Consider the following 25,886-nt stretch of genomic DNA (forward strand, 5'->3'; position numbering starts at 1 on the left):
CTATAGTTTTCAGAGTATGTATCTTTTACCTCTTTGGTTGGGTTTATTCCTAGGTATCTTATGGTTTTGGTGCAATTGTAAATGGGACTGATTTCTTGATTTCTCTTTCTACTGCTTCATTATTGGTGTGTAGAAATGTAATAGATTTCTTGGGGTGCCTGGGTGGTTCAGTCAGTTAAGCGACCAACTCTTGATTTCAGCTCCAGTGATCATCTCAGGGACGTCAGATTGAGCCCCCAACTGGCTCCACGCTGCGCATGGAGCCTACTTAAGATTCTCTCTCCCTCTCTCTCTCTCTCTCTCCCTCTTCCTCTCCCTCTGCCACTGCATCACTGTGTGTGTCTCTCTCTTCAAATAAATTAATTAATTAAACAGAAATGCAATCGATATCGGTACATTGATTTTATAACCTCCAACTTGGCTGAATTTGTGTATCAATTCTAGTAATTTTTTTGGTGGAGTCTTTCAGGTTTTCTACATAGCGTATCATGTATGCCTTTGGACGTAGTTGTTTGTTCTGTTTTTTTTTTTTTTTAAGTTTACTTTATTTATTTTGAGGGGTGGGGAGGGGCAAAGAGAGAGGAAGAGAGAATCCCAAGCAGGTTCCGTGCTGTCCAGTGTGGAGCTGGACACAGGGCTCAATCTCATGAACCATGAGATCATGACTTGAGCCAAAATCAAAAGTCAGACACTAAGCCGACTGAGCCACCCAGGCACCTCTTGACATAGTTTAAAAAAAAAAAAAAAAAAATCTGGCCCTGCAAACATTATATGTAGTCAAATGATTCAATCTTTTGTTTTATAAGGTCTAGATTTTGTGTCATATCTTGAAAGAATTTTTTAACGCCATTATTATTAAGATGACATTTTGGTTTTTTTCCGAGTTATTTCAATGCTAAGGTTTGCATCCATGTGGAATTTATTTTAGTGGAAGTTACGAGGTAAGGCTCTAACATTTTTACCTGATTGTACCAACTCTGCTTATGATCTCCCATTGGATCCTATTTGCCTTCTCCCTCAACCCCGTTCCTCAGATCCCTGGAGTTCCAAGGGGCCGTCATCCTAACCTTCCAGCGTTTCTGAGTGATCTTTCGTTTCTTCTCCATTATTACCACCCCAGTTCGGGCTCACCGTGCCAGCACTCCTAGCCTCTGACGTTCTCCACCAGCTATAGAATACTTCCTCAAAGATAGCTCCCACCATGTCACCTCCTTGTTCACTGTCTACAGAATGAGACCAGGATCCACTCCAGTTGGGCCCCAACCTACCTCTCCATTCTCATATCCTGTCACTTTTCCCATAAAAAACAGTCTACTTTTCCTTAAAACAGTCCTTATCATCATACTAGAGGGTTCCTCACTCCTTAAAAATGCTACACCCTGACTCATCCAGCATTCTCGGCAGGCTGTGCTTTCTACATAGTCCTCTGTTCCCTTCCTTTGTCCCAATACTATGTGTCCTTTGAAGCCTGGCTCAAATGCCCACTTCTCTGCAAAAGCACCTCACATTGCTCTTTCTGCGCTTCTCTAGCATGGCAATACCTTGTTCACAGCAAGGACCACCCCTCCTTGTCTCTCACAATGTTCCTTAAGAGCAGTGGCTATGACCAATTAATTTTTTCATGCTCCCTGCTTCTACGTAGCACCTCATGCACAAGAAATTGTTTTTAATGAAATGAAAATGCCTTTAGTGTATATCAGAATCACCCGAGGGGCTTGTAAAAACACAGATTGCTGGGCCCACCTGCAGAACTTCTGATTCAGTAGGTGTTGGGGGGGAGGCCCAAGAATCCACATTTCTAACAAGCTCCTGGGTGATGCTGATACAGCAACTGCTAGAACCCACTTTGAAAACCACTGCCTCAAACCACATCACAAACCTCAAATTGAAAGCCTTTAGAAACTAGGACACAGTATGTCCAAAAATCTCATGGAGAAGGAAATCTTCTCAGGCTGGGTGTCATTTAGATATGGGTAGATTTTTTCTTGTCCATCCAGTTCATCCTAAAAAGGTAGTGAATGGCCCATGACCACCAAGGTAGAGACACTGCTATAATTAGATCCATTCTCTGGCTCCCAGTCCAGTGCTCTCCCCGCATTGAGGGGCCCTCTGGTCAAGGGCCTGGCATTAGAAGCAGAATGACCAGACTGTTCCCTTAGGGAATGTGAGTAAACTATTTAAGCCACTCTAGTCCTGTGATGGTCAGGGGTTGAGTGGAAGCAAAAGAAACCAACCTGGCAAATGAAACCGAACACAGTATCTTGGAAAACTACCAGTGTCATGAGCACGCTATGCAGGCGCACATACAAGTTGTGTCTTTCCACCATGTCGGTTTTATTCAATCCTAAAGCAAAGTTAATCATAATTATAAAGCAGGTTCAGGATTCCAAACTCAGTGACATTTCACCATGTGATTAAACCTGCCTTCTTACGCAGCACACAGAGCAGAACCTAAGACAAACCACACAACAGACAACAGAAGGGTGTAGGAAGTTAACAAACCAAATGTGAAGTCAATCTGCGAGCATGTAGTTGAGATAAGGCCTTGGGCAGGCCCAGGTCAGCTCTGGGCACTAACTGCTTATTATGTTCAAGCAGGAAGGATCTCGGTTCTTTTCAGCAGCAGTTGTCTTTTTTTAAGGGGTTAGGACTGAAGGATCTGACAGTTTGCTGCAAAAATCCTCCCCTTTTTAAAGGGACTGAATCGGTCATGGGCCCCTGCAGACCTCCTCTGTTTCTGTTTGTTATCAGTTCTGGGGTGTCAGCTGATGCTGGTCCCGGAGATACCTCATAGCTGCATTACCTTTAACTCTTTGCGTCATTGCTTGACTAAGGCCCCTGCTTGACATGTGAGACTCCATTTTGCTCTCTACAACCACTTAAAGGAATTTAAGAGGAGGCTGGAGAGGCAAGCACTGGCATAGCTTCCTGGGAATGGAAGCCAGGCCACAACAATGTGGTACAGACAGGAATGGACCCGTCAGGACACACCCTCAGCAGCAGAATCTCCATGGCCCTTGGCACTCACCCAGAGTCCAGCAAGAGGCATGTGACTGGCCTGGCTCACAGGGCCACCCATGGCCAAGGAGAATGGAGCCCTGGTTCTGGACTCAGCAAACTATAGGCAAAGAAGTGATTCCTCAAATGGAAATCAGGAAGGGTAAGTGGATGTTGGACAACTAAAGAGCAAGTAATCGCTCCTGAGCCTCTGTTCAGTCATTGGTAAACTAAGATGATGATAGCCACCTTACAAGTTATTGAAAATCTAACAAGATAGTATAAGCAAAGCGCTTGGGCTGGCACGCGGTTAAGTGCTTCACAGTTACTAGGTGCCATTGCTATTTTCATTATTCTTTGTAATTACATGCCTTTAAAGGCAGCATGGCTCCAAATTCCCCAATGACTCCAAAGGACACCTCAGTTAATTCTATAGACAGCAGAAATCTTATTGAAGCAGTCCTGAACCTGTGAGGAAAAAACCCACATGGGTCTTCCCCATATTCTTTGAGGCTTTCAAATACCCCACACTCACTGCATCTCAGATGCTAGACAACGGAGCAACTCTAGAATTTGAGCCAGCAAATGACTTTAAGCTACTTTCATGGCTATGCTAGAGAACAGATTGTTATAGCTCATTCAGTTTCAGTTACAAAGGTGGTAAAAACTCAACTTTGGATTCAATTCCCAGCAGCAAATAAACAAACCTTGTGTAGCAACAAAGAAAGCAATTCAAAAGCTCAGGACAGGGATTAAACCCCTCCTTCTAGTCAGTTCCACCTGGCCTCCGGCAAGCAGTACAAAGACACAAAAAGGGTAAGATTTTGCTTGGACCATCATCCTCGGAGGATCCCGAACCCCATTCTCTCCCCTCCTCCTTCTTCAGACAATCAGCAGCCTGAATCATGACCTACAGAAAAATAGAACTTTCCTCCCCAGGGCCCCAATTAAAATCCAGACTCATTCCCTTTGAGCCACATATCCCCACTGTAACAAACAAATTCTCTGTGATTGTTTAATATCTCTGTCCCCTTTGAAACTGTAAGCTCCTCGAGGGGAGGTTCTACGTTTGGACAGTTCATCACCATATCCTATGTACACAATGTGGTACCCGACATAGCGTGTGTCCTCAATAAACAGTTCTTACGTGTCTGAGCAGAAATCATATTCCATGTTTTCATTCCAGGGAGGCATTTACTTCAAGTTTAACAATGTCTGTGAGACTAAAAACATAATATTATTTAGTGAGATTTAAAAAATAACTCTTGCTTCGAAACATGTAAGATCACTGCCCACTCACAAATGATTTGGGGAAAGAAATTTGTTTTATTAGACTTACACTGTAACTTTACATTTCCTGTATTATAACATTTGATACCAAGAAAGAAAATAAGTGTGGGAATCTTTAATGGCACTATATTTTAATACATATGTGGAGAAATGTTATATTGAGAAAAGTGACCCACACATTTTTGAAAAATCAGGTTTTAATATGTTAACTGTAGAGAGTAAACAAAATAATAAACTTGATTTTATACTGACAGTCACAAATCCCTTGATGATCTCTTGGGCTGTTCATGGTGATTTAATTCTGTTCTGCTTACAGTAAAGCTATTTTTCAATTCAGGTCCACTCTCTAGGAGTAAACACAGACATTCAGAGAGCAACATGATAATCATCTAAAAAATTTTATATGAAGGCAATGTGTTTCTCAGCTGTAAATACATGTATTGCTATTTAAGAATTATATTCCACTCATATTTCAGGGGTCTTGGGGAGCCTAGAAACAATCACATTCTGACTCACAAACAAACAAATTTAGGCAAAGTGATTATAAATCAAGTCCAGAAAAATTCAACTTCAGGCTATAAACACTATGACTAAGAACAATGAAGTTACCATTGCATTTTCTGTATTTCTCCAAGATGAAGGAAATATTTAATCAACTTTAAAACAAAAGAATCAGATAAATAACTAAAGGAACAACTCCCTCATGCTGCTATTCCATCTATTATAAAAGAATTTTTAAATTTTCACATACAAGCAGCCCAGGAAGGGCTGTACAAGGCTACAGTCTGCCTGTTGTAAGCTTCTACAAAGAATGATCTTTGAATAAATCCATATTTATCAATCTTTTCACATAAGAGGAATCATTTCCGAAAAATATTTTACTTCAGACTTTTTTTTTAATTTTTTTTTTAATGTTTATTTAGTTTTGAGAGACAGAGAAACAGAACCTGAGTGGGGGAGGAGCAGAGAGAGAGGGAGACACAGAATCTGAAGCAGGCTCCGGGCTCTGGGCTGTCAGCACAGAGCCCGACGTGGGGCTCGAACCCATGAACCGTGAGATCATGACCTGAGCCAAAGTCGGACGCTTAACCAACTGAGCCACCCAGGCGCCCCTACTACAGACTTTTAAAAAAATTCAAATGTCTTTGATTTTAACTTACGAAAAATCTCCAACATATGCAAAAGTATACAGCAACACTGTCTCAAAAGAAATGTAATATGACCCATATATGAATTCTAATTTTTAAGAAACCAGTTAAAAAAGGTAAAAGAAAATAAGTAAAATTTGTTTTAATTATATATTATCATAATTATCCAAAATATTATCATTTGAACATATAAACAAAAAATATTGAGATAATCTTATTCTTTTTTGCACTCTTTGTATATTACCCATACTGTATATCTCAATAAGGATTAGCCACATTTCAAGCGCTCAATAGCCATTTGTGGCCCATGGCTGCCCTAGTAAACAGCTAATATAGACAATAGTGCTAAAAATCTCATGAATTCTCCAGACAGCTAACAGACACATGAAAAAATTCTCGACATCACTCATCATCAGGGAAATACAAATTAAAACCACAATGAGATACCACCTCACACCAGTCAGAATGGCTAACATTACCGACTCAGGCAACAAGAGATGTTGGCGAGGATGTGGAGAAAGAGGATCTCTTTTGCATTGTTGGTGGGAATGCAAGCTGGTGCAGCCACTCTGGAAAACAGTATGGAGGTTCCTCAAAAAAATTAAAAATACAACTATCCTACGACCCAGCAATTGCACTACTAGGTATTTATCCAAGGGATAAAGGTGTGCTGTTTGAAAGGGGCACGTGCAACCCCATGTTTATAGCAGCACTATTGACAATAGCCAAAGTATGGAAAGAGCCCAAACGTCCATCGATGGATGAATGGATAAAGAAGATGTGGTATACATATACAATGGAGTATTACTCGGCAATCAAAAAAGAATGAAATCTTGCCATTTGCAACTACATGGATGGAACTAGAGGGTATTATGCTAAGAAAAATTAGTCAGAGAAAGACAATCATATGACTTCACTCATACGAGGAATTTAAGATACAAAATAGATGAACATAAGGGAAGGGAAGCAAAAATAATATAAAAACAAGGAGGGGGACAAAACATAAGAGACTCTTAAATATAGAGAACAAACAGAGGGTTACTGGAGGAGTTTGGGAAGGGGGGTGGGCTAAACGGGTAAGGGGCATTAGGAAGACACTTGTTGGGATGAGCACTGGGTGTTATACATAGAGGATAAATCACTGGAATCTACTCCTGAAATCACTGTTGCACTATATGATAACTAACTAGGATGTAAATTAATAAATTAATTAATTAATATTTTTTTAAAAATCCCATGAATTCATCACCCAACTTCCATAATCGTTAACTCATAGACAGCCTTGTTTCCTCTAAACTCTCTCCCCAACCTCAGATTATTTTGAAGCAAATGCTAAAAATCATAGCATTTCATCCATGTTCAAATTTCCTTCATCTTTTTTTTTAACAGTTGTACATTTGTTCAAATTGGAATCTAAACAATCAACTATGAGGATCTCTTTTTAATGACATTTTTGATGACACCAACATAACAGGAGTTGTACTTTTAGTAAAATGCTTCCTTCATTCAGATGTTTATTCCACATCTATCTTGTGTCAAACACTGGTCTAGTCCCAAGACACAACCACAAACAAGACTCAAAGGAACTTGTGGCTTAGTTCCTGCCTGCACAATAGGACCACTCAAGGAAGCTTTAATAAACAATAACAGTTCCATCAATGGGCAAATGGATAAATAAAACATGGTATTACATACAATGGGGGCGTTATTAGGCAATAAAACCGAATCAAGTACTGATTCATGCTGTAACAGAGATGAACTTTGAATACAATATGTTTGCTGATAGAAGCTACACACAAGACCACAGAGTATGATTCCAATTACATGAAATGTCCTGGATAGGTGAATCCATACAGACATAAAGTAGGTTAGTGGTTTCAGGGTGAAAGAAGAGACTGCAGATAGGGGCGGATTTCTTTGGGGGGGGTGACAAAATGTTTTGAAATTAATTATGGTGATAGTTACACACCTGTGAATATACTAAAAAATCATTGATTTGTATACTTTAAGTGGGTGAATTGTATAAAATATGAAAATCTCCATAAAGCTGTTATTTAAAAATAAGTAACTAGATAAAGCATGTTACACACAATGGAATACTATCCAGCTATAATACAGAATGAGAAAAGTCCTTTAAAACAAAATAATTCCAGTGACCAACCCTCCTTACCCCCAGCCACCTGATCCAGAAGCTTAGGGAGTGGGGCCTGGGTAGGGAAAATTTTTTAAAAGATCCCTAAGGGATTCTAATGTAAGTCAAACAAGGGTCAGCGGTTTCAAGGAAGATTCAGTCAAGTGATCAACAGTTACAAAACTGTATGATAATGGCTCTCTATAAAATGGGTAGGCAGAGTGGCAAGAGTGTTCTCCAACTTTAACTTGGAGGTGGGAGAGGAAGACTTCTTGCAAGTGACATCCACGCTGAAATGTGATGGACGAGTAGGAATTAACCAGGTGAATATGGGTGAGAAAGAAGAGATTACAAAGAAGACGTAAGTGCAAAATGGGGAGGCCAGAGCACATTATGCATAGCCCTGGGGATACAGGCAAGGTGCTGCATTTAGTTCAATGTGACTGGAAACCACAGAGCAAAGTGATGAATGATGAACTGTGAGCCAGAGGTGATTCACAAAGGTTCTGGTAAATCAGGTTACAAATGTGAAATGCTCATTTATCGATAAAAAATTGACCAAAATATAGTTCAAATTCCATAAGTTTTAATTCATTTTTAATAACACCACCATATATATGAAAAAATAGTGCATATAAAAGGCATTTATTCTACAATGTTTATTTGTGAATGGGTCTGAGATCTCCTTACAATATCTCCAAGGTGAAAACAATCAGAATAGGTACTTCCCCAGGGATTTAAATAACTAGGATTTCTTTTACTTCATCATAAGTTGATGAAGGCATTACAATATTGTGGATCAAAAAGTAGGAAACAAAATGCCACATTCCAATTACATTTTTCACAGAATATTCTAACAGAATATAACCAAATACAATCCTTTCATATTCTCTTTTTAATTGAGCACCTGCTGTGGACAGGATACCACACTTAGTGATCTGAGGAACAGAAATATGAGGAAAGTGTACTAGCTGTGCTTTTAAGGCATTTACAATCTAGTAAGGGAAGCAATACATTTGAATAAATAACTAGGCCAGGAGGCAGAGGGGTAGGGGGATTGCTTGGGTGGGCGGAGGTAGGAAAGGAACAAAGTACTAAAGGAAAGAAAGAAGCCAACATATTCAGTGGTCAGAAACTAAACTGAGGGCTCATTTTTTTTTTTAAATGCTGTGAGAGATTAAGTTCAAAGACATTATTGTGGCAGAAGTGGCTTATGAGTTCAGCCTTTAAAGAGTTGGTTTTTCACAGCTAGAGACAATGAAAGAGCTTTCTAGGCAATGAGAGAGTGTATGGGCCAAGGCAAAATGCTCAGTTGCTGAATAAAGTGCTCAGTTGCTGCCGGTGCACAGAGTTGGGGAATGAAGGGGGAAGGCGGCCCTGAGCCCAGGCTGCAGAATCCTGACTATAGGCTGGGGACTCTACACTTAAATGGGAAGAGAAAGGACTTGGCATTTCAGGCTCAGATCCACCTGTACTAGCTGTGAAGCAGCCTCATCTGGAGCACAACTTTTCCAACCCTGACCCGGAATTATAATAACAGTGCCTGCTCTGGTGTTGCTCTGAGGATTAAAGGTAGTAACTCATATACGGCACGCATGACAATAGGGCACAAGACGTTTGGCAACTACTGCTGCTGTTATTAATGTTATTACTATTAACTCTAGAAGCCACTCAGGAAGTTTTAGCCACATAAGGACAGCACTTAAAGCATTGACCTGAATGTGATATGAAGGAGACACTGTAGGAGGAAAATCTGCCTGTAAGTAATGGTAGGACAGTGCAGCAGTCCCTAAGACCCCGAACTGAGATGGTGCAGGGGGAATGGGAATGGATCCGTGTGAAAGATGCTGAGGAAGAGAGGGACGAGAGTTGGGGTGAGCTTAAACGTGGCCTGAAGTAGTGACTGGAAAGTCAAGAGGGAATTTTCCAGAAGAAGGGGGTTAAAAAGCAGATGAGTGAGATGTAGACAAAAAAGAAATTCACACAGAACTAGACAGCTCTCAATTATGCCTGGAAGGCTCTATCTTCCTTCCTGTGCACCCGCCCATCACTTCTGTGGACATTCTGGGTTGGAGGGTTCCCCAACCCTCGCTGGAGTACTCCTAAAATGGAATTAACCATTAAGAAAATATAGTACTGCCAAGAGGCACATTATAAAACTGGATTATCCAGACTCTCATGCAGGGAAAAATGTTATATTACCCCCTAAAATGGGAATGGAAGAAGAAAAACAAATGATCGCAAATTCCTTTCCACCCTATTCTGCCATTAGCCCTTTAGGCATGGTAACCTTAAAACTCTTATCTAACTTCTTGCCCTCAGTTTTATTACAAGAGTACAGAGCTGAAATGTAGTTATTTTACTAAAAGGTTGCTGCAGAAGCTTTTAGAATTAGTAGTGATTTCTGACTCTCCTCTGTTCTACATATGGGAACAGAGGAACTAGCTGTCTTTCCAGCACTTTCCTTAAGAAGCATAAAGCATTACTGCGTTCAAAGTTCATTTACCACAGTGAATAAAACCCATCAGATTTCTCTTCAGATTTAAGTGAAAGTTTCAATTTAGATTTATGTGGAAGAAGAATTTCCTTCCCTTTTATATTATTAAAAGTCCCCCATCTACCAAGCCCACAAAACCATAAACTCAACCACAAAAATCAATGGCAGTAAGAGTCTCAACAATTCAGAAAATAGTACAACTAGACACTTGACATCGTCAGTGATAACTTTATAGCCCAACCTCACATGGTTTTAATATATTGTATCATTGGACCCTATCACAAGTTAACAACTAATCAAACAGTGGGAACAGGAGAGATTTCTATGTAGTAGAACGATCTAAAGATTTAGAGTCAGAAAAACCATTGACAAAACCGAGCTCAGCAATTTACTATTGACCCTGGGCATGTTCCTGAACCTAGGCTGTGGTTTTTTGATCTGAAAAAAACGGAGACAACCTCACAACATTGCCTATAAGATGGTAAAAATTAAATGAGATAATACAACCTACTGCAGCCTGGTAGTATCTGTCCTACAACATAACTATTAGCTATTATTGAAACTGTTACCTCAATGATAAAGCAACAAATATTCTTTTGGCTAAGCAATACAGTTTTGTCACAAATAAAGTTAAACAGAGGCACCTGGGTGGCTCAGTCCGTTGAGCGTCTGACTCCAGATCAGGTCATGATCTCATGGTTTGTGGGTTCAACCCCGGGGTTGGGTTCTGTGCTGACAGCTCAGACCCTGGAGCCTGCTTCGGATTCTGTGTCTCCCTCTCTCTCTCTCTGCCCCTCCCCCACTCTCACTTTGTCTCACTCTGTCTCTCAAAAATAAATAAATGTAAAAAAAAAATTTAATAAAAAAAATTTAAAAAAACAAATAAAGCTAAACATCTATTGGTTTTAATGGTGAAAAATACATTTTAATTTCTTGGAAGTGGTCCAGCACAACAGAAAACGGAATGGAATTCTAGTTCTGCCAGGATAATCCTGGGGAAATTGGTTAACCTGCTAGAGCCTAAGGTCCCATCTGCTTAGAAATACCTAATAATAACATTACAGTAATGTTTAATGAGGTAATCAATATAAGTTCCCAGCACATATCCAGTTCTTAGTAGGTACTCAAACAATAGTAGTTACTGGTATTTGTTAATTTTCTGAATAGAAAAAAAAAAAAAAAAGGATAAAAAAGGATGAAAATCAAAACCAGCTATGTAATCACCATTCTTCATATTTTACAGAGAAGTTTTTATTCGTTTCTTGCAGGCACTGTTGTTGACTTTGGGGATGCAGCGATGAACATGACAAAGTCTTTGCTTTCCTGGAACTTCCATTCTGGTAGGGGAAGCCAGACAGTAAACAGCCCAAGGCGACCGTTTCAGAGCTAAGAGGAACACCAAACTGGGAAGGGGGGTGGATGCTAGCAAGCTGCGGGGGGGGGGGGGGGTGGGGTGGCGAGGGGGAATCTTCATTTAGCTAGGTGCATTTCTGCCCAGGCCTGCGTGAGTGGTCTCCTTTGGCCAGAAGGGGGAACTTCATCTTGTATGATGCTTAGGGGTAGAGTGTGGATATCAGAAGTCAGACCTACATTTTTTCCTGTCTGTGTGAGGATCTCTTTTGCAGCTGCAGCTTAAAATATTTCTAAACGACTCAACCCAGTTCTCAAAATCTGAGGCTCAGTGCAACATCAGCGGGGGAGGGGGAGGCGGTGGAGGCTTCGGATGCACTTCAGCACAGACCCCTTCAGATGCACAAACTTTACAGACCCCTCGGCTAAGGGGTTCCGACTGAGCCTGGTAGTTTGTGAAACGGGGTTGGAAGAGTACAAGTGTGCAGAAGGTGGCTGGCAAGTTCATTAACCCTGTTAAGAAGTACCTGAACGATCTACCATTATGCCCTCCGATGACTCTAGAGGCTGCAAACGCTTCCCAGGACGCTGGAAGGCCCGAAGGGGCGGATGCCCTCAGCCGGGAAAACCGGGAGTGGGGCGGGCCGAGCCAGGGGACCCAGGCGAGCCGGGCGCTGCAAGGCCAGCGTCGCCCGCGTCCCCCCAGCACGCCCCATCCCGCGGATGTGGTAAGGCCGCGCGCTCGGCACACAAACAGGTTTCCTGTGCCTCTCGCCCCGGCGCCGCGCCTCTCGGCTGCCCAGGACAGCCTCTCCGTGCCGAACCCCCCGGCGCCCGGACCCAGGCCCCGGCGCTCCGAGCCTTCTCGCCGTCGATCCTGGCCAAACCGTCCCTCCCAGGACGGAGCTCCAGGGTGGGCAGCACCCCGGCCCTACCTCCCCGGAAGCTGGCGCCGGCCCCGACAGCAATCTCTCCTGCTCGGGGCTGCCCCACCAGCCAGGAGCGACAGGAGGCAGACTCTGGTCCCACCGAGACTGTTGGCGTCCGTCAAACCGGAGTCCTTGCGAGCCAGCACCGCCTCTGGCCCTCACCACCCCAGAACCCTTCTGGCGAGCTTCCCGGCGCTTACCTGCACGCTCCGCCGTCGGGGACTCCGCCTAGTTCTCCGGTGCCCGTCTCCCGGCTTCGCCCGCAGACCCGGGAGGAGGCAAAGCCGGCTTCTCCGGTCCCCCTGCAACGCGCAGCTGACAGTTCCCGTGCCAGCAGCAATAGGCGGCGGCGGGGACGGCCACTAGCGGATGGACAGCCGGGCCGGAGTTCGCGCCGCGTACTGGCCGCCGTGCGCTGGGGTCCCCGGCGATGCCACGATTGCTGGCGCTGCGGACGCGCAGCCGGTTCCCAGTACTTTGCCCAGAACTTCTCCGCGCCGCCAGTAGATTAGCGGGAGGAGCACCGCCAGGGGCGGGAGCGAGGAGGAGGAGCCTTCGGGGGCGGAGCCACACAGAGGAGGGCCGCGGGAGGCGTGGCAAAGTGGCCACACTCCCACCAATCGGGAGTCGACCCGAGGAAGGAGGTGGGGCGATGGTCTCGTAAAAAGCGAGCGGTTTCCATGACGCAGTCGGGGCAGTTGGGACCCCTGGTTTTCCGCAGGTGGGAAGGGCGGAAGGAGGGGAGAGCTGCAGCAGCGTCAAAGAGGGGCTACTGGCAGCTCAGCGCGCAACTGCGTGCTGTAGGAGCTCAATAAATGTTGGTCGAGTGGCATTTCCAGGACCGGGAAGGAGGGAGAAGAGAGGGCGGTGTGGGAGGGGCTTAAGGAGAATGTTCCTGGGGATACACGTGCGAACAGGCAAAGAGGACTCCATCTCTTGAGGAAGTCAGAGGCAAAGGGATTGAGAACGGAGAAAAAACGTGGTGAAGGGAGGCTTGCAGGCATTGGACGACGAAGAGCAGAATCGGTGTGGGACCCCGCCCAAGACAGTGACCCTAACATCCAGAGGCAGTGGCGCAGTTTGGTGCCAGGGCCCCAAGAGAAGACCTGAGGGGAGTGTAGTTGTTTTGTTTTAGCTGTTCCTGTGCAAAGGGGAAGGAAGAGAGAGCATCATCGTTACAATTAAAATGCCAGAGCCCCTTGGTAGACAAGGAAGTCCACCCGACTTAACTGCCCAGTCGCTCCTCGGCCTCCTTTGATCCTAGCGTGAATGCAGCAACTGCTCACCTGGGGTCAGTTTGGAGCCTGCAAGATGTGCGAGTGCCGCAGGTGGCGGGGTGGAAAAGGAATGACCAGTTACGGGGTGCCTGACTATGTGCGCCTGAAGCAGATGTGGCCTTGCTTCAGGGATAGCGGCACACCAGGTTGCTGCTCTCAAGGAGCTTACGTCTTGGTGGGGAGACATACCATAAACCAAGAACATACACAAATATAAACGGGAAAGTACTGATGAACTATGAACACTGACGCAATTGCTAAGCAGAGTTTTCCTAAAGTGTTGATGTATGAGACAGGGAGCTGTGAAATGCCCTGAGGGCCTCTTGGAGGAGGTGGCTTTTTTTTTTTTTTCCGGGTAAGAGGTGCCACACCCCAGTCTCCGGGAAGAGCGTTCCAGGCAAAGGAAATGGAAAACGTAAGCTGTTTAACTTCCCTGAAGACCCATGTAACTAACCTACCTGACCGAGCTGAACAAGGAGTGTGGCTCCCTAGGCTCCGTGCTTGGCACAGACTACAGGCTCCAAAATGTTAAATTCCAGCGCCACACATGACCTGTGGCCCTCGACGTATTTCCAGTCTCCCAACTACCCCAAACTGAAATTTTTAAGTCTCTTGCCGGAGCCCCACTATTCACATGTCATTCGTAGCTCGCGGTTTTTCCGCTCTCTGGAACCGTCCCCGTCGCGGAATGTCTGGGACTGTCAGTTTTCGATGTGGCAGGCGGCGAGCGAGGTTGGGAGGCCGGACACGCGGCAGAACGAACTGACTGTGCTGCTGCCCTCGTCGGACACACGGAGAACCCTAGCGGAGATCTCAAATCTTAGTGACTCGGGAATTCTTAAGTCACCCCCCTCCCCCACCGGCACCCGAGGAACGCCAGGTGGATGAACTTGTCTGGCAGGTACCCGGACCATTCATTCCGAATTCAAGGAGGCACCAGGCCCACGCCCCTCCCGGAATGTCTGAGAAGCCCAGACTTTGTTTTCCCAGTCCTTCCTCCATTTTTCGGTGATTCCTCTTCGACCGAGAAGCTCGCTCTTTCCTCCTCCTCCAAGCTCTTTTTCTTTTTTCTTTTTTTCTTTTTTTTCTTTTTTCATTTCCTCTCTCCACCTCCCACTCTTCGCCCTGTTTCATTAGCATTGTTTTTTTCCCTGCGGGAGAGAAGCCTTAAATCCTAAAGGAAGTGATTTGCATAGGGCGTCATTGTTGAAACTAGCTTACTGTTCTTGGCTTTTTCTTCAATTTCTTCCAAATTCACCAAGTGTGTCTATTTGTTTTTTTCTATCCGTACTTGAGGCAGTTAATTGGACAGGATGAGAGAATTATTCATATTCATATTGTCCCCTGCCTCCAAGAAAAAAAAGGAATAGTACTGTGCCTTTTCATGGTTTCATTTCCTCTTCTCCTAAACAAGCTTCCAGGCTTACCAGCTCCTAAAACACAAAAAGAAAAAAAAAAAAAATTGAAGTTGAATACCACGCGGAGCTAATTATTCTTGAAAAAGCTCATTAATGTCCTAAATTAGCTTTCTCCTCAGAGTTTTATTTTAAAGCAAGGATCTGAATGTCTACTATGGTAGAGATCAATGGTGCCATAGTAAGAGCTTCTAAAGACCTTCTCCTTTGAACTGTTGAACAAATACTTGTTATCTTTGGAGACATACCCACCACGGTGGGAATTTTGCAGAGCTGGCTGAATGTTCTAAGCTTCTGAAATTCATAATAGGTAAGCAGACATGTCTTGAGCATACATATTTTGATGGTAAAGGAAGCTGGTGATAATAGAGGCTCATGGTGGGGAACTCCAGAGACCGAATCAAGACGACCTGGGTTCCTGTCCTGCATGGCCACTTCCTGACCCTGAGAGCACCTTTCTTCATTTTCTCATTTTCCTCCTGTGAAATAAAGGCATTGGACTAGATCAGGGGTGACATATTTTGGCTTGTTTGCTGCCACTCCTGTCCATGCCTCAAGCCAGACATCACTATGGAGTCAAGGCTGTCTTTCCCACTGAGTCCAAAAAGGGCCTCAGAATCCTTCTCAACACTGTGCTTTCAGAAGCTACGACTGATAGATCAGTGTCAGCATGTAGGTGATGCAGATTTATCATGCTGGGGTCGTATGATCTTTAAGTTTTTTAAGATTAAGATCTTAAATCATCATAAGATGAGAGCTTCGATCTTCTAGAATGGTGACTCTACGAGACCAATGTGATGAGAAGGAATGATAGGCCATCACCTCATCAATCCCTTTTATGAGGGAGAGGAAGAGTTTCAGCATCTTGACTAAAATCATACAGCCCGTGAGTGGTTAGAGGTTGGGTCCCTACCCTCTTAAAGTGTCTGTCCTCTTTTTACTACTGTCCCCGTCAATGGAAGGTGGAAGAAACACTAGTCCGAAGCAGTATGGCAACCCTCCCCATCCTGTACCCATTTTTTCTTCTCCTTCACTTTAATCTGGAGTATGAATCAAAGTATTTAGTGGAATAGTTACAACACATTCTAAGCATTCTTTCAAAGGTGTTAGTCCTCATGACTAAGGCACAAGAATTCACCAATTCCTCCATTAACTATAGATTGACAGCTTCCTTTGTAAAAGGATCCATTCTTAGCAGGCACTTTAAGAGATCCAAAGATGAATCAGTGGGTGACCTGCCCTCCATGTTTTTATAGTTTTGTCTATTGGACAGATCAGAAATGGATATATATAGCTCTGATACAGGCTGAAAAATGTACCAAAAATATGTTTAGAGAAGGAAGAAATTATTTTGGGAATTGGGAGCAAAGAGTCACTTCCTGCATGTCTTTGTTGACATTTTTAACTTTCTGACCAAAAATTCTTATGTATCACAGCCGAGTTATCCCCCGTAGAGGAAGTTGCGATGTTGTTAGGCTTCCTGGTTTAGACACAGTTTCTGCTTAGTTTAAGTGGATACTATCAGTGCAGCTGAAAGGCACAGTTCCTTCTGACTCTCATAGCATTTGTCATCAGATGTTTAAAATTTCTGGGATGTTCTAGAGGAAGACTGCTCATCTTTAATGACAACAGTCTAGCTTTCTCCCAAGCATCTGACAGAACCAGTTTTTCACCTGATACCTTGGGAGCATAGGCTAGTTGTAAAAAGGAACATAAAAGGAGTGAAGGGACATCAACGTCATATACATTAAGCCAGTATTTCCTTCAGGACTGAACTACCTCAGAAGTCAGGCTGAGCGTTCCATTATCCATTAAGTACTATCTTCATAGCACACAGACATCCAACAGTAAGTATTCTTTTTTGGTAAATACTAAGTATAATAACAGCCCACACGTATTAAGCATTTATGTAGCAGCCATTGCCGCAGTTAAGCTGCTAAGATGACTGTCACTCCTGCCACTGCCAGGAGGCTGCCTGTCAAACCAGAAAGGCTCGGCAGAACTGTTGGAACCACACCCCTCCCGCTACAAGCCACACCAGCAAACCCCATGCCTCGAATCCTGCTTCTCCTTTGTTACCTCATTTCCCAGTTCATGCCTTGCTTAAAGGTAGCTGGTTGGTACACTCCAAATCCCAGTCACAAAAGTAGCTGCAAGGAAGGCTGGCAAATGTGATTTTTGGCTTTCCAGCCTCTGCAGTAAGGCACATCAGGAGGAAGTTGGGTAAGACTTGGAGTGAACCAAACCACAGCATCCACCATGCCTTTTCCTTCAAAACTCCAAGAGTGTTGGCAGAAAAAAGATTTACATGTTATACCTTCTTTGATGTGTTTCAGTTGTTACAGAGTAACCCAGAAGGCCTACTCCTTTACCAATCCCCCTAAATATCCATCTCTGTCTCCACCAACAACACCACTGTTGTCCAAACCACCATCATTTCTTGCCTATATTTCATTGGGTGCACATCTTATATTCCCCTCTGGGTTATAAACCCTTTTTTTTTTATTCTTCCAGGATGTATTCCCTTCTCATAGCACAGTGTTCCTCCCACAAAAGATGTGTTACAATTGTTTATTGAACAAATGTATAGACCTATTTTCCTCAAAACTATAATCTAAATTCACTTAGCAAGGTAGTAAAATTATATTCCTTTTGTCTGCTAGAACACTTTGGCTTCAATAGGAAGTTCTCTTTTTTCAAGAGAAAACCAATTCAAAATCACTTAAACAAGAAGGAGATGTTTTACCTCCCATAACAGGAAGTCTGTACACATAGTGACTTCAGTGTCGGTTTATTCAGTAGCTCAAACATGTCAGCAATAGACCCAGGTTCTTTCTGTCTTTCTGCTCTGCCAGGTTCGCCCTGAGGGCTTCTTCCTCAGGCTGGATGTGAAGCAGATGCAGCAGTTACCAACATCATGTTCAGAGGCAGAAAGAAGATCCCTTCCTTGAGTCACATTCTATAAGAAGCCTCTGCTACAAGTCCCCCAGCCAGGTGATCTTCATGTTTCATTGGCCAGAATTGGGGCACACGCCCATTGACACTTACAGCAGTCACTGGCCAAGTGTCAGCCATGATTGATTTAGACCACAGGCTCATACCAGAACAATGAAACAAAACAAAAAGCTGGAGTTCAATCAGCAAATGTTGTAGAATGTGTCACATTTCACCAATATCCTCTTTCACTAAAACAGAATTATGATCCCCTTCCTCCCACCCACAACCCCATCCCTACCACCCACTGAAGAAGGCTCAGTCTTGGCCACATGACCTACTTCGGCCAATAAAATGACAGTAGAAGCTTTAAGAGCCAGTCCTTGCTTTGCTATGCAAACGTCCCCTTACCATAGGCACCAGCACTATTCCAGTGAGGGCCTCCATCTGCCTGGCAAGATAAAGCGGCAGGAGTCGGACCCAAGTGAGCTGAAATGCTCTCTCAGCACAAATGAGAAATAAACTTTTGTTGTTACGTCGTTGAAATTTTGGAATTGTTACTGTAGCATATCTTAACCCCTTCCTACTGTGATAGCAGGAAAAAGTGGGAGCTAGACACTGAAATGCAACCCAGAGGTTGCTGTGTTTCCTTTCATTCCTAATAGAAAGTATCACCTGTATGAACATAGAAGTGACATGACACAAAGCAGTCCCTTGCGCACAGCAGCTGCCTTAGTTGTGCTTTCCCAACTCTCCAGTCACCAGTCACGGCATCACCGCCCTTCCCTTCACCGGAGTTCACAGCACTTGTTCTGAATTTTCCCTTCTCTTGCCAGTCTCCTCCCATTTGCTGTCAATTTGTCATAAAGGTGACTCACAGGCACATTGCTGCTTCTAAGCCCAGCCACCTGTCAAGGATAACTCCGTAATTCCTGCACAAGTATCCATGCTGGTCTTCCTGCTTACACTCAAATCCACTGGGCTCAGAAATGTTGGCACGCTCTTCTTCATTTACAGTTTTCTCCCCACACACAATTCTACTTCTCAAGAAATAGCCCTCAAAGGCACTTGGATGGCTCAACCAGTTGAGCATCCGACTCTTGATTTCAGCTCAGGTCATGGTCCCAGGGTCGTGGGATCGAGCTCCATGCCGGGCTCTGTGCTGAACATGGAGCCTGCTTAAGATTCTGTCTCTCTGCCTCCCCGCCTCTGCGCCCTCCCCCCCCCCCCCCAGGTCCTGCCCCCCCACCTCGTGCTTGCTGGTTCTCTCTCTCTCTCTCTCTCTCTCTCTCTCACACACACACACACACACACAAAAGATTCTCTCTCCTTCTGCCCCTCTCCCCCACTCACACACTCACTCTCTGTCTTTAAAATAATGATAATAATAAAGACATTCTGTTGCAGGTCTCTGTAAAGTCATGTTTGTTTCCCATACCTAACACTAAGTTTTGATGGAAATGCATCAATGTGGTATCATAATCATCCCTGCCTTTTTACCCAGAAAATACTGACCATAGTTTCACTGTTAAACTTTCACTTATGATTCAGAGTCTCTATTTCTTACATTGATTGTTGAAGTGATACAATGATGGCCTCGAGAATTACTGGGATATATAAGGTTATCCACCCTGATGCACACTGATTCCTGGTGCTTTTTGAGTTCTTATATATTAAAAAATAATAATAAAACAATAATAAGAATTTGTTGAACTCTGACCATGTTCCAGGCACTATTCTAAATGGTTAATTCTCATTTAATCATTAGGGTCCCAAAAGATAGGTACTATTCTCACCACCATTGTAGAGAGTGGCAAAAGTCAGGGAACACATGAATGTTTCTAGCAGCATTATTCATAATAGTCAAAAAGTAAAGACGACCCAAACATCTTTACACTGATGAATAGACAAGCAAAATTTGGAATATCTATCCAATGGAATATTATTTAACCATGAAATCGAGTGGAGTACTGATAAGATGTCTAGTGTGGTTCAAATTTGAGGAAAACTTATGCTGAGGGAATGGAGCTTTTTACAAAAGACCACCAAAAGAATTGTAAGATTCCATTAATATGGAATACCCAGAATACAGAAATCCATAGAAATCCATGGAATGCAGATTTGTGGTTGTCAGGGACTAGGGGGAGGGGAGAATGGGGAGTAACTGTTTAATGAGTATGAGGTATGACTTCGGACTGATAGGAATGTTTTACTAGTAGATAGAGGTAGTAGTTGCACAACACTGAATATTCTAAATGCCACTGAACTGCTCACCTTAAAATGGCTAGTTTTATGTTATGTGAATTTCACCTCAATAAAGTAATTTTTAAAAAGTCAGGGGACAGGGAAAGAGTCAACATTTAAAAAATGCTGCCTAGAGAAACAAATCATAAAATAAGGAGTGTTACTTTCCCAAGGAAGGCTTTGATGTCTGTTGAGAGCAGTTTTAGAGGTTAAAGACATATATATATATATATATATATATATATATATATATAATATTTTAATATATACTGACCATAGTTTCACTGTTAAACTTTCACTTATGATTTCACTTATGATTCATATAAAAAATAAATGTACTCTAGGCCATGAGGGAAGCATACAGGGACTGTACAGGGACCTTTGTTTTTAATTTTTAAGTTTTTTCTGGGTTTCAGAAAGCTGGGATTACCAGATAATCAATCCTTCAAAACACTCTTCTCTCTTCTGGCTACATTTATTCTACATACATTTCAATTGTACACAGTTTGAAGGCCAAGAATGGTTTCTCTACCTCTACTGCTCCCTGCTTCCTCAGACCATGCTATGTATACCAAAGGCTATCAGCAATGCATGTCTGTTTATTGTAGCTGGATCTGCCCTCCTGGCTAACACAGCTGCAGTCACCTCTCTGCCCATTCCTTAGTCAAAACAAACGAGTCACACAAAAGTCAGAAGCATTCTGGAGTTGTCGTTCCCAAAGTTGGACAGCAGAAAATTGCCCTCGATGCCTGGGGCTGCCAGGTTCTGGGCCATGTGGGCTCCACCATAGATGAGGGGAAATGGGTGAATCATGGACTGTTCATTAGCATATCTTTTGGTTCCTGAATCTGTCCTGAGCACCCTGAGAATGATCCAACTGGTAAAAAAGTGCACTGAGAAATTCCAGGGTGTGGCACAGAGTTCCAGCTTCTGAAACACCTAGTCTGGATGAGAGACTCACTTCAAAGAAATCTCTGAGAAGCACATAATGGAAGTCCAAGCTTCAGCCAATAACTCCCTGAGGACAGTCAACCTCAGCTTCCTGTATACTCCTTGTTCATTATTCATTTTTGTTTCCCTTTCTTAAAGAGCTTTAGGTCATTCTCTAAAATGTCACGCCTCTGAAGTTTTGTTCTCTTCAAGCTTTGGGTAGCGTTTGTATATATTTCTACAGCACCTATCACTTTAGTAAAAACAAAGCTTGGCCTAACTCTACGAAAAAAATTGAATTTTCCAAATGAGTTATGACCTGAGATCGGGTGCCACTTAACGGTTAAGGAGAAAACAAAACTGGCTTAATTAACGTCAGCTGGCCAGTCCCTGTTTTCCAGCACCCTCGTGGTTTTCTTAGTGTGTTTTCCACGAAAGGTAAAAATAGTCTCCCATTTGTTTGATTGACTTTTCCTGCTTGTAACCCAGAAAATTATTTTTTGTATAGTAGACTATATTCTATAGTTACCTCAATGGGAGTACTATCAGTTGAATGATGTAAAAGTTCCAATGAGGTCAAGCAATCAGTTTTGTAAGCATTTGGCTTAAAGAGTCTTTTATTTCTGCTAACAACTGCTTCTCTGTGTCAAGGAGCCCCGAGACCACCTCCACGTTGGAGGATTCGTTATGAGGATGCACAGGACCCAGCACCCAGCCATACTCATGGCTATGATTTATTCCAGCAAAAGGATGCGAAGCAAAGCCAGCAAAAAGAAAAGGCACATGGGGTGAAGTCTGGAGGAAACCAGCCACAAGGCACAACTAAGAATCCTCGCTCCATAGAGTCACACAGGACAGGACATGCTTAATTTCTCCAGCAATGAGTGTTGTGACAAGCCAGTGAAGGGCCACCAACAAGGAAAGCTAAGTGTCAGGGTTTTTACTGGGGGCTGGTCCCGTAGGTACCCCCTGCCTAGCATATGCCGCAACTCCAGATGCCCAAAAGGAGAGCAGGTATTGAGCATAAGCCGCATGGTTTGTACCAATACTTCAGGCACAGCAAGCCACTCTGCAGTTAGGGAATTGTGGGAACTTCCCCACATCTAAGTTCCTGATGCCAGCCAACAGTCAACCTCGCAAGCGAGCCTTTCACAGGATAGTAGTGTGAGGCCTGTCATTAACTCTTTTCCGCACATCTTCTCTACACTTGAAGCGTGTCTTACCTACCCACAAACTTCCTTAAGATCATGAACTTTCTTTGCTTCTCAAGAGTGGGCGGAGCAGGTGCATTTTCAAGGACCTCTTTTCTGTCTTGGCTGTGTGTTCACGGCAGGACCCACACAACTGCTTTCAGCGAAATGAAGCAACGTTTTCCTGGGAAATGTGTAAAGTTAGACTGCGGGAGCTAGTGTGGAAGCCCTTCTAGGGCTGTTCACAGAACAGCCAAGACATGTCAGTGAGGCCTTGGCCACATGAGAAAATAATGAGTACACGTATTCACTCTCATTTTTTTAAAGGGCCTTACTCTTCAGTGGCATATATAATCTTCACGTCCATCTTGTCCGTTCTCTTGTCTGCCATCAGTGTCATTGGTCATCATGAGATACAAACCAAGTAGTCATCTGTTTCTAAGCACTTGCCCTTATTTTAATAATGAGCAAGAAAATAAGTCCATCGTTGGCTTCGCTAATGGAAGGGAAGTCACATTTTCAAATGATGTTCATAATAGAGAAACGAAGGCCTCATAATGTCAGCCAACATGTCAGGGACATCCCACAGTGTCATGGTAGGGACATAGTAGCCAAGTCTGTGCAGCAGGTGTTGCCCCTGGTTTAGGAAGAGGATGATCACTAGCAATCCTATGGAGCCTTTCCTTCAAAGTAGTTGCAGGTTTGATTTATTTTCCCAAGTATGATGATGGATTTGTGTTGCTCAAGCTGTTGGTTGGGAGTGGCAAGAATAGAATGTTCTTCATTCTGCAGTGAAAAATCGGTATCTTGGCTTTTCGCAGTGCCTTTAATTTGCAACTAAGTGGACCATTGCTATGGATTGAATCATGTCCCCGAAAACTCATGTGTTTAAGTCCTAACCCCCAGTACCTCAGACTGTGGCCTTGTTTGGAGATAGGATCTTTACCAAGGTAAATTGAGGTAATTATGATTGGTCCTGGTTCAGCATTACCAGTGTTCTCGTAAAAAGGGGAAATCCAAACACAGATACACACACAGAGAGAACACAATGTGGAAAGCGAGGCAGAGATTGGGATGGCATGTCTACAAGCCAAGGAATGGCAGAGATTGCCAGCAAACTACCAAAAGGTGGAGAAAGACGTGAAGCAGGTTCTTCTTCACCAGTCCCAGCAGGACCAATCCTACTGACAAATTGCTCTCAGACTTCCGGTCTGCAGAACCACGAGAGGATGCGTTTCTGTTGTTCAAGCCACTGTGTTTGTGGTCCTTTGTTACACCAGCTCTAGGAAACTAAGAGGATGAGTCATTCAATTCAGCAAAAGTCAACAGAGCCCAGAAAGGGCAGAGAAGACAATTAGGTGCCATGGGGGTGAAAACACGCTGTGGCATGCTGCAGGGGGAGGGGGAGAGACAGACAGACACCCAGGCGGACACACTGTGGGCTGCCGGGCACCCCTGCAAACTCCCAGCTTTGTTTTGTCTGTTTTTCAGGAGGATCCCTTTCTCCCCAAAAAGTATCTATAAGTAGTTTATACTGTTAGGTTTAACTAAATAATAAAAAACAAAAAACAAAAAAACTTAGTACTAATCAAGATTGCTTGGGGCGCCTGGGTGGCTCAGTCGGTTAAGCGTCCGACTTCAGCTCAGGTCACGATCTCGCGGTCCGTGAGTTCGAGCCCCGCGTCGGGCTCTGTGCTGACGGCTCAGAGCCTGGAGCCTGCTTCCGATTCTGTGTCTCCCTCTCTCTCTGCCCCTCCCCTGTTCATGCTCTGTCTCTCTCTGTCTCAAAAATAAATAAACCTTAAAAAAAAAAAATTTAAAAAAAAAAGATTGCTTAAGGTTCTAAACCATTAATAATATTGATGACCATAAAGCCTTCTTGAGGCTTTACACCTATGTAACATCTCATTTAATCTCACACAAACTCTGCAAGATGGCTCTCAATTTATCCTCATTTCTCAGACTAGGAAACTGGGGTTCAGAAGCTTCACCTCTTATCCCAGGTTACACATTTCTCATGTGACAGAACCCAGTATGGCTCCAACACACTCAACTCCGGACAGTGTTTCAACGCATTTGGTCAGTGGCCCGCCACATCAGGATCATTCTAGTCACTTGAGAGGATAAAGAGTTTGGGACCCAATCCCAGAATTACTGAATTACTTCATCCCTGCTCCTGAGAAATCTTTTTTTGTTTGTTTGTCAACACAAAGTCTCCTGGTGCCTCTGATTGACAGGCACTAGTTTTTTTTTTTTTTTTTTTTTTTTTAAGATTAAGAAAAATAATAGTCACAACACCCAACATGGAGCTCAAACCCACAACCCCAAGATCAAGAGTCCCATGCTCCACTGACTGAGCCAGCCAGGAGCCCCTTGACCGGCACTAGTAATGCAGGAAATGAACTCTGCTACCTTTGGAGAACTTTCCTGCACTTATCCCTTTAGAATCAACTGAGTAGCTTTTAAAACTCCCAACCTCTCCTGTCCACCTGAAGCAGAGCCCCCATCAGTGGTCTAGGGAATGAGCTCTAAACATGCCCCAGGTGATTTGAATGAACAACCTCTACTGAGAACTGCTAGTGGGGCATCCATGCTTTTAATTCAAAATGTTGGACTCCACATTAAAAACCAAAAGGCAAATCTAAACAACAACCAAACAAACTTTGTGTTTTTTAAATTTTTTTTAATATATTTTTTTTAACGTTTATTTATTTTTGAGACAGAGAGAGACAGAGTATGAACAGGGGAGGGGCAGAGAGAGACGGAGACACAGAATCTGAAACAGGCTCCAGGCTCTGAGCTGTCAGCACAGAGCCTGACGCGGGGCTTGAACTCACGGACCGTGAGATCATGACCTGAGCCGAAGTTGGACGCTTAACTGACCAAGCCACCCAGGAGCCCCAAAATTTTTTTTAATGTTTATTTATTTTTGAGAGACAGAGTGTGAGCGGGGGAGGGGCATAGAGAGAGAGGGAGACACAGAATCCGAAGCAAGCTCCAGGCTCTGAGCTGTCAGCACAGAGCCCCACGTGGGGCTCGAACACTCAAACTTGTGAGTCACAAGATCATGACCTGAGCCGAAGTCAGATGCTTTACCAACTGAGCCACCCAGGCGCCCCCCAAACAAACTTTTAATAGCTAAAGGTTTAAGCCATCTGAAGGTAGAAAGACGATTCTGATGGAGAAAAGAAGACCATGAAATCAGTGGGCACCTGAGGAGGGAGTAGACTGAAGTCAAAGGCGGAACACTAATAGATAAAAGGCCAAAGAGCAAAAGGGGGGAATTTAGGACAAGATGTTCTGACTTCACAATTAGCCTTAAATTGACTTCTGGAAATGCTGTTTCAATATCCAAAATGCATAGGACAACTTCTACAGCAGAGAATTATCTGGTCCAAAATTATTTGGTCAGTAGTACTGAGGTTGAGAAACCCTGGTTTAAACACTATCATGGCCTTGAGCTTAACCCCGCTGAACCTCACTCCATCTTCCCCTATGAAAAATCGGGCAAATAAAACCTATGGCACAGGAGTAATACCTAAAACTCTTAAGAA

At 43.6% G+C, this 25,886-nt stretch overlaps 1 protein-coding gene across 5 annotated transcripts in view; it reads right to left on the reverse strand.

Annotated features, from left to right (window-relative positions):
- Positions 1–12,856, reverse strand: part of OSBPL3 (oxysterol binding protein like 3) — a 178,682-nt gene extending 165,826 nt beyond the window's left edge. For all 5 annotated transcript variants that reach the window (XM_060632741.3, XM_060632739.3, XM_060632740.3 and 2 more), the window contains exon 1: positions 12,543–12,856. The gene's annotated coding sequence lies outside the window, so the exon portion shown is untranslated. The remainder of the gene's footprint in view (positions 1–12,542) is intronic.
- Positions 12,857–25,886: the final 13,030 nt, after the last annotated feature.

This window comes from Panthera onca, chromosome A2 (assembly GCF_046562875.1).
Source record: "Panthera onca isolate mPanOnc1 chromosome A2, mPanOnc1 haplotype 2, whole genome shotgun sequence".
NCBI lineage: Eukaryota > Metazoa > Chordata > Mammalia > Carnivora > Felidae > Panthera > Panthera onca.